This window comes from Pipistrellus kuhlii, unplaced genomic scaffold, assembly GCF_014108245.1.
Source record: "Pipistrellus kuhlii isolate mPipKuh1 unplaced genomic scaffold, mPipKuh1.p scaffold_m20_p_34, whole genome shotgun sequence".
Classification (NCBI taxonomy): Eukaryota; Metazoa; Chordata; class Mammalia; order Chiroptera; family Vespertilionidae; genus Pipistrellus; species Pipistrellus kuhlii.
This window is the reverse complement of record NW_023425534.1, coordinates 3,338,466-3,350,887: the sequence shown is the minus strand read 5'-3', so window position 1 is coordinate 3,350,887 and position 12,422 is coordinate 3,338,466. Positions and strand designations below refer to the sequence as shown.

Sequence of the window (12,422 nt, the reverse complement as noted above, 5' to 3'; positions counted from 1 at the left end):
TTGAGTAAACATCTGTTTACTCCATAATAATGATAGATGCTAGACAGGTTATGGCTTGCTTTGGTTCTGCTCTGTAAAGGCTTTAGCCAGGTAGAGAAAAGTATTTGACAATATTCTTGAGCTTTGTGAAACTACATTGGCTATGTGAATGCTTCACACAGATGCTTGCTTTTCTTTATTGATTTAGCTTTAGAAAGACATTAGCTTAGCTCTGGCTGGTGTCGCTCAGTTGCTTTAGCATCACCCATGCACCAAGAGGTGCCGGTTTGACTGCCGGTTCGGGGACATGCCTAGGTTGAGGGTTAGGTCCCCAGTAGGGAGGTGCAGGAGCCAGCTGACCAGTGTTTTCCCTCTCCCTCTCTAAAGTCAAAGGCAAGATATATATTAAAAATGTTTTTATTGATTTCAGAGAGGAAAGGAGAGGGAGCTAGGAACATCAGTAATGAGAGAGAATCATTGATCGGCTGCCTTCTGCATGTCCCACACTGAGGATCGATCCCACAACCCAGTCATATAACCTGGCAGGGGATTGAACTGTAACCTCTTAGTTCAAGGTCAACGCTCAACTACTGAGCCATGCAGGCCAGACCAATAAAGATATTTTTTTTAAGAAAGGAAGACATTAGCTTAGCCCAGGGACATCCTTTAGTGTAGGAGATCCTGTGAAAAGTGGGTGAAGGTACTTCTCAAGCCACTAAATTGAAATGGAGTGTCATTTTTTTGTTTTTTTGGTTTTTTTGTTTTGGGAGTACAAAATTTAAAATTAATGATATGTGCTATTCACAAGATGTAAGATATTAAGTCATAGTGTTGAGTGTTTATTGTTTTTTGTTTGCTTTTTTTAAGGGTTGGTGTCTTTAAAATATTTTTTTCTTTATTGATTAACGTATTGCATATGTATCCTTATCCCCCTATCACCCCCAACCCCAAATTAAAAAAAATAAATTTTGTTGATTTTTTTACAGAGAGGAAGGAAGAGGGATAGAGAGCCAGAATCATCGATGAGAGAGAAACATCAATTCATTTGCCTCCTGCACACCTCCCACTGGGATATGCCCACAACCAAGGCCCTTGACTGGAATCAAACCTGGGACTCTTGAGTCACAGGCCGACGCTCTTGTCAGGGCTATTTTAAAAATAAATAAATAAATAAATAAAACCAATAAAAATTTATTTATTTTAATATATATTTTATTGATTTTACACAGAGAGGAATTGGGAGGGATAGAGAGTTAGAAACGTCAATGAGAGAGAAAAATCGACCAGCTGCCTCTTGCACACCCTCCACTGGGGATGTGCCCGCAACCAAGGTCGTGCCCTTGACTGGAATCGAACCTGGGACCTTTCAGTCCGCAGGCCGACGCTCTATCCACTGAGCCACACCGGTTTGGGCCATAGAAACTTACTTTAAAAAAGAATTACCAAGCTGGAAATTAGACTAGGAAGGGTCCTTCCAGATAAAGTAAACGATAGCTATTATGACTGCCTTATTCCTTGCCATATACAAAATAAGATTTCAATCACTGTGCCATGGTGGCGGCGGTGGCAGTGGCAAGTCTTATGCGCTCTAGCGCAGCTTCCTCCTCGCCCTCCTTCTCCGGAGCGTTCCTCTGTGCAGTGCTGGCGCTCCCGGGGAGATGCATAGGGGAAGAGGTGAGGGGAGCGAGGCAGGTGGGAGGACTGGAGAGGTTGGGTGTGCTAGTATGTTTCACTTCCCATTGTGAAAGTGGGATGCAGCTGGCCCTCTTCCTCATCCTCTTCCTCCTGCTGCCCGCCCGCCCGCCCGCCCGCACTTCCTACACGCCCATTGCCCCTCTTGATTTGGCGAGACAGGGAAGAGGGAGATCTGATAATTTGGGTTACTGTGTAGGTGGCCTCTTTCATCTATTCAAAACAAAGCTGAGCCGCCTGCTGCTGCACCATCACAGCGGCTGGCCCAGGGCTCCCGGGCACACTAACTGTGCACCGAGCGAGTCCTGCTCGTGCCTGTTCCCGTGCCCATGCCATGCCATGCCTGTGGGGGTGCTCCAAAGCGAGGGTTTTGTTTACCAGGGCAGTGGGGCAGGAGGAGGGTAGAGGGAGACGCCAGACACAGGGAACTACGGCCTCAGGCACCAGAGGGTTGTCTCTGAGGCCGGGAGCTGGGCCACAGGGAGGCTGCAAGGATGGTTGACACGTGTGGAGCATGGCAGGGAGGCTTTGCAGGGGGTGGGGTTGCCACCATCTTTGTCGTGTTAATTTGCATACTCCTGATTGGCTGTGGGCATCACAAAGTGATGGTCAATTTACATATCTCTCCATTATTAGTAAGATTATGTTTTGATTGGTTGAATGGCCAACCAGATGACTGGATACTTAGCATATTAGGCTTTTATTATATATGACTAGAGGCCTGGTACACAAAATTTGTTCACTGGTGGAGGGGGTCCCCTCAGCCCAGCCTGCACCTTCTCTAATCTGGGACCCCTCAGGAGTGGCTTGGGGGCTGAGAGGTCTGGGGGACTCCGGAGGCAGGCACACACCTGCTGCCTGGCAGGCTAAGGGACCTGGGCACCACCATCTTTGAGGGCGTGGTAATCAATTAGCATATTCTCTCCTTATTGCCTGTGGGTGCCGCCAGCTTTGTGAGAGTGTGACAGTCAATTAGCATATTCCTTCTTTATTAGATAGGATAGTCTGGAGGCCACAAGGTGAAGGTGTTGGCAGGGTTATTTTCTTCTGGAGGCTCTGAGGGAGAATACATTCCTTGCTTCTCTCCAAGCTTCTGGTGGCTGCCAGCAATTCTTGGTGTTCTTGGCTTGTAGACTTGTCACTTGAATCTCTGCTTCTGTTTTTACATCTTCTCTGTCTGGCTGCTATTGGATTTAAGGCCCACTCTAGGGTATTAAAAAGTCTGAGAGAAGAACAATCAGCAACAAAAACTGCTGAGAAGAAATCAGCGCAAAAGGAAAACCCAAGAGACAGTGAATGATTGTAGTTGGTCCAAGTGAGAAAAATGTATCAAGCCAGAGGGGGGAAATGAATGTCTCAAAAATCTCCTAAACCAGGTCACAATAGGACTGGGAATTGATTATTGTATTTAGCGCTGTGGGGTCAGAGGCGATCTTGACAAGATTAGTGTGAGAGGACTGTTTGGGTTTAAGGGAGAATGAAAGGATAATTTGAGAAAGTGAATATAGAGGCAGCGCCATCTTACCAGGAAAGGAGGAGCATCCCTGAGGCCTGGAAAAACACACAGCGGGGAGGTCCATCAAGCAGCTGAGAAGCCCGAATCGGCACAGGCGCGTGGAATCCGGGGAGTTCTTCGGTCACCCACGGAAAGGAGAAGGAACACCACATAACCAGACATCCTGAGAAGAGAGGCCATGGGGAGACAAAAACATAGTCCGCACATGAAAGAAAAGCAGGCATCACCAGAAAAGGAAGTAAACGAGCCCGAGGTAAGCAGCCTACCAGAGCAAGAATTCAGAATAATGATCATAGGCTGGCTAAAAAGAATGGAAGAGAAATTTGACAATAACCAAGAAGAAATGAGGAAGAACCATGAGGAACTGAAGAAGAACCATGAGGAATTGAAGAAGAACCAAGAAGAAATGAAAAATGACATCGCTACCATGAAGAACTCAATAGAAAGCATCAAGAGTAGACTAGAGGAAGCAGAGGACCGCATCAGTGAGCTAGAAGATAAGATGGAAAAAAATACCCAAGTAGAGCAGCTTCTAGAAAAAAAGATTAAAAAGCAGGAGGAGAGCCTACGGGAGCTTTGGGACATTACAAAACAAAATAATATTCGAATAATAGGGGTTCCAGAAGGAAAGGAAACTGAGGTAGACATGGAAAAAGTATTTCAAGAAATAATGACAGAAAACTTTCCTGAAATAGAAAAGAAAAAACCCACACAAATCCAAGATGCTCACAGAGTCCCAAGCAAAATGAATCCCAGAAGACAGACTCCAAGGCACATTATAATCAAATTGGCAAACAACAATGACAAAGTAAGAATCTTAAAAGCAGCCAGAGAGAGACAGAAAGTTACATACAAAGGAACCCCCATCAGACTAGCAACTGATTTCTCAACAGAAACTTACCAGGCCAGAAGGGAATGGGATGAAATATACAAAGTCATGCAAAGGAAGGGTCTGAATCCAAGAATACTGTACCCAGCAAGGCTATCAATCAAAATTGAAGGGGAAATCAGGAGCTTCACAGACAAAAAAAGACTGAAGGAATTTATCTCCACCAAACCAGTAATGCAAGAAATGCTAAAGGGTCTACTGTAAAAATAAAGAAATAGGAAGTGAAGAAGGAACACGGGTATAGAATAAAAATGGCATCAAATGTGTACCTATCAATAATAACCTTAAATGTAAATGGATTAAATGCTCCAATCAAAAGACATAGGGTAACAGATTGGATAAGAAAACAAGACCCATACATCTGTTGTCTACAAGAAACCCACCTCAGAAAAAAAGATGCACACAGACTGAGGGTGAAGGGATGGAAAAAAGTTTTCCAGGCAAATGGAAATGAAAAAAAAGCTGGGGTAGCAATACTTATATCTGACAAATTAGATCTCAGAGTGAAGGACATAATAAGAGATAATGAAGGCCATTTCATAATACTAAAGGGAACAATCCAACAAGAAGAAATAACCCTGGTAAATATATATGCACCCAATACAGGAGCAACCAAATACATAAAAAAACTGCTGGAGGACATTAAGAGAGAGATTAATAGCAATACAATCATAGTAGGAGATTTTAATACCCCACTGTCACCCTTCGACAAATCATCTAAACAAAAAAACAGCAAAGAAATATCGATCCTAAGTGACTCACTAGACCAGATGGAATTAATTGACATCTTCAGAACACTCCACCCCAAAGCCACAGAATATACATTCTTCTCAAGTGCACATGGGACATTCTCAAAGAAAGTGAATATAGGGAGGATATTTGTTGTAAAGGAGAATAGAGAACTAGGGCTGTATTAGTGGGGATTTAGCGAAGATAATTTTAAGAGAGGAGAAATAAGAAATAATATAGAAGTACCTTACCACCTTTTTTTTTTTTTTTTTTTTTTTTTAATAATTTCAGGGGAGCCGAGACCGGTTTGGCTCAGTGGATAGAGCGTCGGCCTGCGGACTGAAAGGTCCCGGGTTCGATTCCGGTCAAGGGCATGTACCTTGGTTGCGGGCACCTCCCCGGAAGGGGGTGTGCAAGAGGCAGCTGATCGGTGATTCTCTCTCATCGATGTTTCTGACTCTCTATCCCTCTCTTCCTCTCTGTGAAAAATCAATAAAATATATTTAAAAAATAATAATTTCAGGGGATTAATAGGTCCCCTGAATCCGTTTGTGAACCTGCAATTTAGAACTCTTGGCCTGTAACTTGTCAGTAAAACCATGGGGCAGCAACTTCATTTCTTCCTTAGAGATTTCTCTTTTCATATTAAGAGTTTGCATGGTCTGGTAATTAATTAGACCACAAGAAATGAAAATTTCTAAATGTCTTTAATTTTTTAATAAGGAGCAGGCCTTTGTACAATTTTATTATCTTACACTAAAAAAGATTATTTTAGATGTAATACTTGCTCAGGCACTAGTTCTACATGAACTTAATCTTTATAGTAATCCTATGAAATAGGTATTATTCCCATTTTATAGTGGTAGGGGAATGGAGGCACAGAAAGATTCAGTAACTTACTCAAACACACTTAGCTAGGAAGTGGCATAGCCAAATTTTGAACTCGGACAGTCTCACTCCATAGTCTGGTCTTCTAACCACTCCAGTGTGCTTCATGGATTTGTCCCAGGTGATATGTAAGACTAGAGGCCCTGGGCACAGGATTCATGCGCTGGTAGGGGGCGTGGCCTGCAGGATCCCCAGCTGTGGGAGCATCGCTCATCCCAGTCACCCGAGTGGCTATGGACCTGCCCTCTGAGCGGCTGTTCCCTGGTCCGGCATCTTCCGTGGAGCCAGAGCACTCGCCTCTCCAGGGGACCCTGCCCAGGATAATAGCACTGAGAGGTGGCAGAGTAGGCCTCAGTGCCCTGGCGGCCACAGACCCGCCTGTGGGCGTCCGGAGGAGGTGGCAGGGGGCGAGGAGGAGGAGTCTGGGGCAAGGAGGCGATGATCACAGCCCGGGGTCCTGCCCATCGTCCCGGGGTTCGTAGTGTCAGCAGATGCTTCTCCTGGTCAGCTGAGCAGCGGTCCCCCTATGGTAGTGCACTGACCACCAAGGGGCAGCTCCTGCATCGAGTGTCTGCCCCCTGGTGGTCAGTGCGCATCATAGTGACTGGTTGACTGGTCATTCTGGTTGTTTCACCGTTTGGTTGCTGGGCTTTTATTAATAGGACTAAGGCGGCTCATCAATGTTTCTAACTTCCTCTCTGTAAAAATCAATCAAATATATATTTGATGCATGAAGATTTGTGCAAGAATAGGCCTTCCTTCCCCTAGCTGCTGGTGCCGGCTTCTCTCTGGCCTCTGCCCTCTGCCTTTGCTCCGGCCCTGCCGCCCTCCTGTAGCTCCCTCCACCCCTGTCACCCCCCTCATAGCACGTGTCCTGCTCTGCACTGGCTGTTCCGTGCCTGCACACTCATGCTGTCCAGCGGCCCGGAGCAGCTGGGGCGGGACAGAATGCCATCTTTGTCACATCAGTTTGCATATTCCCTCCTTATTGGCTGTGGGCGCCACCATCTTTGTCTTGGATTCGTGATCATTTTGCATGTTCCCATCTTTATTTTATTTTTATTTATTTATTAAAAAAATATATATATTTGAGCTGGGACCATTTTGGCTCAATGGATAGAGCGTCGGCTTGGGGACTGAAGGGCCCCGGGTTCGATTCCGGTCAAGGGCATGTACCTTGGTTGCGGGCATATCCCCAGTAGGGGGTGTGCAGGAGGCAGCTGATCGATGACTCTCTCTCATTGATGTTTCTAACTCTCTATCTCTCTCCCTTCCTCTCTGTAAAAATCAATCAAATATATATATATTTTTAAAATATATTTTATTGATTTTTGTACATTGATGAGCCGCCTTCTGCACAACCCCCACCGGGATGTGCCCGTAACCAAGGCACCTGCCCTTAACCGGAATCGAACCTGGGACCCTTCAGTCTGCAGGCCGATGCTCTGTCCACTGAGCCAAACCTGTTCCAGCCCATCTTTATTAAATAGGATTATAATAGTTTTTATCCTAAGCACTTGAGAATAGCTGCTTTTTCCCCAGGCATATTGGTAAGCATCCTTTCCCATTATATAAAAGTTGTTGCCTGGCACAGAGATCTACATTTTTTCCCCCAGCAGGTGAGATTGCTCCCTCTTCACCTCTATTGTATTTTCTTGGGTCCTCTGACAAGGAAGCTTGGTATTTTGGTGTACCCTGGATGGCACTCTTCTTTTGAGTCAGATGGCCTACATTCTCACTGTTCATTATAGCGTGGCTCAGTGTGCCGTTAGGGATCTGGAGTTAAAACGGGTGTTTCTGAGTCAGTGTGGTGTGAAGAGGGTCTCCTAGTCCATTTGGGCAGCTCAGACTCCACTTGCTTTTGGTGTAGATTGGGTCTCCTTTTCTTTACCTGGCAATCAGTCTGTGTTCCTGAGGTATCTCAGGCGTATTTTTCTCCCTGTAATCTCTACCCCAGAATGGACCGGCCAGAGCCAAGTACACAGGAGGGTAGAGAATTCCAGGGCACAAGTCTAATTAGTGAGTGAGATGACATTGGAACCCAGTTTTCTTTTAATGTCTAGGCCTGTGGTGGGCAAACTGCGGCTTGCGAGCCAAATGCGGCTCCTTGGCCCCTTGAGTGTGGCTCTTCCACAAAATACCACGGCCTGGGCGAGTCTATTTTGAAGAAGTGGCGTTAGAAAAAGTTTCAGTTTAAAAAATTTGGCTCTCAAAAGAAATTTCATTCGTTCTACTGTTGATATTTGGCTCTGTGGACTAATGAGTTTGCCGATCACTGGTCTAGGCTAATGCTTAAAAAAAGTTATTTTAAACAGTATAAGTACTTTCGTGCAATTATATAGTTTTCATCATTACAACGAATGTATAATGTTTCATGCATGTTTTTTCTTTTTCACTATTGTCAGTAACACTGTATGGATCGCCCCACTCAGCCCCCTAGAAATATCAAGTGTGATTGTTCTAGGCACTGAAGATATGGTAATGAATAAATAGAAAAAAAAAATTCTGCTCTTAATGAGCTTATAATAAATACTAAGTATCTTCTCATAGTTATAATTATTTCCTTAGGAAAAATTACAATGAGTTCTGATATTACAAATAAAATTGTTCAGTATCTGCATTTCTAAACATTAAAACATTTTTTTTAAATGGTAAAAAAATGAAGTCTTTTACAGTACTTATTTCCTTTTATTAAAATGTATAGTGTTTGTCCCCTTACCACACAAGTGCTATGAAAAATTAAAGTAAATAGGGACCTCTAAAAGGAAGTGTTTTAAGTATCATCCATTTTTGATAATTAGAGAACATGGTTTAATTGCTTTTTTTCATCCATCAGGAAAAAAGTACAAAAAGGTCTTGTAATTTTTGGCATGGCTGAGAAATGTTTAAAAAAATGTTTTTATTGATTTTAGAGAGAGAGGAAGGGAGAGGGATAGAAAGAAACATCAATGAGAGAGAAGCATGGACCAGCTACGTCCTGCATGCCTCGTAATGGGGATCAAGCCCACAACCCAGGCATGTGTCTTGACTGGGAACGGCACTGTGATGTCTTGGTTTTTTGGTTGATGTTGAGGCACTGAGCCACATCGGACAGGTGATAATACTTCTGGTTTGATTCTTTTTTTAAGTCATTGAAGTAAGGAAGGTTGGGTATAATTTATAAGTAGTTTATTAAAATGAAGGGGGAAACATGAGGTTCCTACAGCTAGTTAGTGTACAAGTCAGGGTAAGGAGAACTGAAATCTAAAAGATGCTGACAGGGAGAAAGCAGGATCAAGGACCAAAGGTTCTTTTGAGGCTGGAGGACACATGTATTTGAGTATTCACATTGCTGGGGCCGTGGTTGATAGAATGGGACGCCCTAAATTGGTGGTTTCATACATGCAGCATGTTGTGGCTGTGCAAATGGATGGCGTCACGGAGTGACGTAGAAGTCACTGGCGATGAGCATACCCAGGAACCAGCGATCTGGCCGTCAGAGGGGCATCTCTTCTTGTTGCCCTCCTGGTTTTGGCAGGACCCAGGTGAGGAAGATACTGAGCAGATGTTAAAGACTTCCAGAAACAAGGGAAAGGCCCACCAGAGATCGTTCTGTTAACACTGTGGTATTTCTGTTGTGTAATTTCCTTTTCTTTGTATTTCATTGTCTTTGAATATCATTGAAAAATTGATATATATTTTATAATTGGCTTTAAACTATTTTCATGTGTTTTTTTTATTTTAAATATTGATTAATTTTTAGAGAGAAAGGAAGGAAGAGGGAGAGAGAAACGTTGATTGGCTACCTCCTGTATGCACCCCCACTGGAGATTGAACCTACAATTGAAGGGTATGTGCCCTGGAATTAAACCAGCAATCTTTCCGTGCATAGGATGTCACTCAACCAACTGAGCCAGGACATGTTTTTCTTACTATATAAAGTGGTAGTCGATGTTCATTGCATAAAAGTCAGAAAATACAGTTAAAAAGAAGAAACTAAAAAAAATCCATATATAATGTTAGCTATTTGTGACACACTCTTCCTGACGTTTTTTCCTACAGAGGCTGTATAAATACACTTAAAAAATGGTATCACATTGCTCTAGCTGGTTCGGCTCAGTGGACAGAGTGTTGGCCTCCGAGATGAAGAGCACTGTCTGAGCCGCACATACTTTGTTGCAGGCTCCTCCCCGGACCAGGTCGGGGCTCACAGGAGGCAACCAATTGATGTGTTTCTCTCACATCGATGTTTTCCTCTGTCTTTCCCTCTCTCTAAAAATCAATGGAAAAATATTCTTGGGTAAGGATTAACAAACAAACAAAAAATAGTTTCATACACACACACACACACACACACACACACACATATTTTTTTACAATTACTGCACATTCAGCACAACATGAGTATTTTCATGTAATTCATGTCAGTAAACATACTTTCAGGATTATTTTTATATCTGGCTATTAGAGGGGACAGTTATATGGTGTATGTGGGGAAGTAACTTTTTATATGAATTGACTAATTTACTGACTGAATCTAATTATTATTAAGCATTTCTAACATCTGCTATTTTTTTTCACCGAGTTGTATATTGTGTCTTTAACTTAATGTGGTTCATGATGGGTGGACAGTGTTTTTGGTGGGAGAATGGATGCACTGAGAGTACTGAATAGTTGTTTTTAAGACCTGATTTGACACATAAATTATGGAGGCCAATTCAACTGTGTAGTTAAGGCCACACACAGGAACATTTTACCTGTAGTATGAACTTTCCAGGGTTCTTGGAATTGATATTTTTTTAGGAGAGGAAGTTACCCATGCCAGCTTGGGTTTTTTGTGCCTTCCTGGGCCAGAAGATTTATATTGAAAATGCCGGATGCTTAACAATTTGGAATTTATTTTGCCATGTTTACAGCCAGATATTCTCATTTGCCTTTCTTTAAGGAAAAGGGATAGTAGTTGACTTTTATTCCTTAATTAAGCATTAAAAGCCAAATTGGGCATGTAGAATCCTGAAAATTACATAAATTGCCTTGTGTTTTTTCTTTTTTCTTTTAAATATATATGGTTTTTATTGACTTAAGAGAGGGGGAGAGAGAAACATCAGTGATGAGAGGATCATTGATCAGCTGCCTTCTACACACTCCCCACTGGGGATCGAGCCCGCAACTGAGGCATGTGCCCTGACAGGGAATTGAACCGTGACCTTCTGGTTTATATATAGACCAACGCTCAACCACTGAGCCTCTCCAGCCGGCTCTTTTGTTGTTGTTAATACTTATCCGAGCATATTTTCCCATTGACTTTCAGAGAGAGTTGAAAGGAGGGGGTGAGACAGAGAAAAAAAATTGACGTAAGAGAGACACATGCCCTTGACTGGTATCAAACCCAGGATTCTTCAGTTTGAGGGCTGACATCTTATCCACTGCGGCAAACCGGCTAGGATGCCTTGCAGTTTTGTGTGATGTCCTTAGTAACAGTACATGTGTTTTGCATAATGCTTTAATTGAAAATATTTACACAAAATGAACACATTGAAACAACTAATTTATTGCTCAAAATAATTTTGATTCTAAAGATAGGATTGGATTGGGAAGACCGATGACTGACTTTTTCACATGACTTCTTCAAAGCACTGTTCTATAATGAGTTTTTACTTTTTGTTAACTTGCTTATTATTTGCCTGTGACTTCCCCACATACACCAGCAAGCAAGCCACGGTTATCTTTACCACTGGGTCTCTAGTCCCAGTTAATAAAGACTGTTAAATGAATGAATCAATTCTATTGGATCTGTTTTCAATACATTTGTTACTAAATAGATTATTGGCTTCTTTAGAAGAGTCATTTTCCAGATACACATGCATAAGATGAAAGGAAGGCAAGAGTTTGTCTACGGTTTTGTGGTGATACAGGAAACTATAATAATCTGGGCCTCCTGCTTTTACCTAACTAGTACTCTTCCTCCTAAATCTCCTAGGTAAAAACCATAACTTTACCACTTTGACCATTTCAACCTTTGCATATTTTTGTAAGTCTTGATTCTGAAATAGTAGTTCTTATTCTGGGGCTACTTGGATGTATTTAAGGCAGCACTGTGTAAGAGAAATTATAAGGTGAGCTTTAACAAAAGCCACATTTTATAGTAGCCACATGAAAAAAAAAAAAGGGTGGAATTAATTTTAACAATATTTTATTTAGCTCAGTATGTCCAAAACATTATTTTAACATGTGACTAATATAAAGATTAATTAAAAAAATTTACACTTTAAACATTTGAAATCCATTGTGCATTTTACACTGATATGTCAGTTTGGATTAGCACCTTTCAAGAGCTCAGTAGCCACATGTGGATAGTGTTTTCTGTATTGGACACTGAAGTTCTAAGAATAATTTAAAAACAAAACTGTGAACCAAAATGCCAATAATGTATGTGATGGCAAAGATAATCCATTTAGTCTTTCTGAGGATAGCTTTAATAGTTTCTTTTTTCTTTAAGGTTATTTGGAACAGATAAGTTCACATAACAATAGTTTTTGCTGCAGGCTGGAATTTATACATTGAATTGGTGAAGAGTTTAGGATAATAAAAATGTGTTATAGATTTTATAAAAATCCAGCATCCCTGAACTTCTAGTCCCTCCTTTTTAAATGTTTAAAAAAGGGGTTAGAAAGGATCTCTAATTTTATTAGTTGCTTTAGGGGAAAAGAGTTTTGAAGCATATATGGCAAAAGTTTAACTTTGTTATTC

The 12,422-nt window shown here is 42.0% G+C and overlaps 1 protein-coding gene across 3 annotated transcripts in view; it reads left to right on the top strand.

The window, feature by feature from the left end:
* The window catches only part of RERE (arginine-glutamic acid dipeptide repeats), a 357,124-nt gene that overhangs the window by 23,250 nt on the left and 321,452 nt on the right, over positions 1 to 12,422 (top strand). The gene's annotated exons all lie outside the window — the stretch shown is intronic.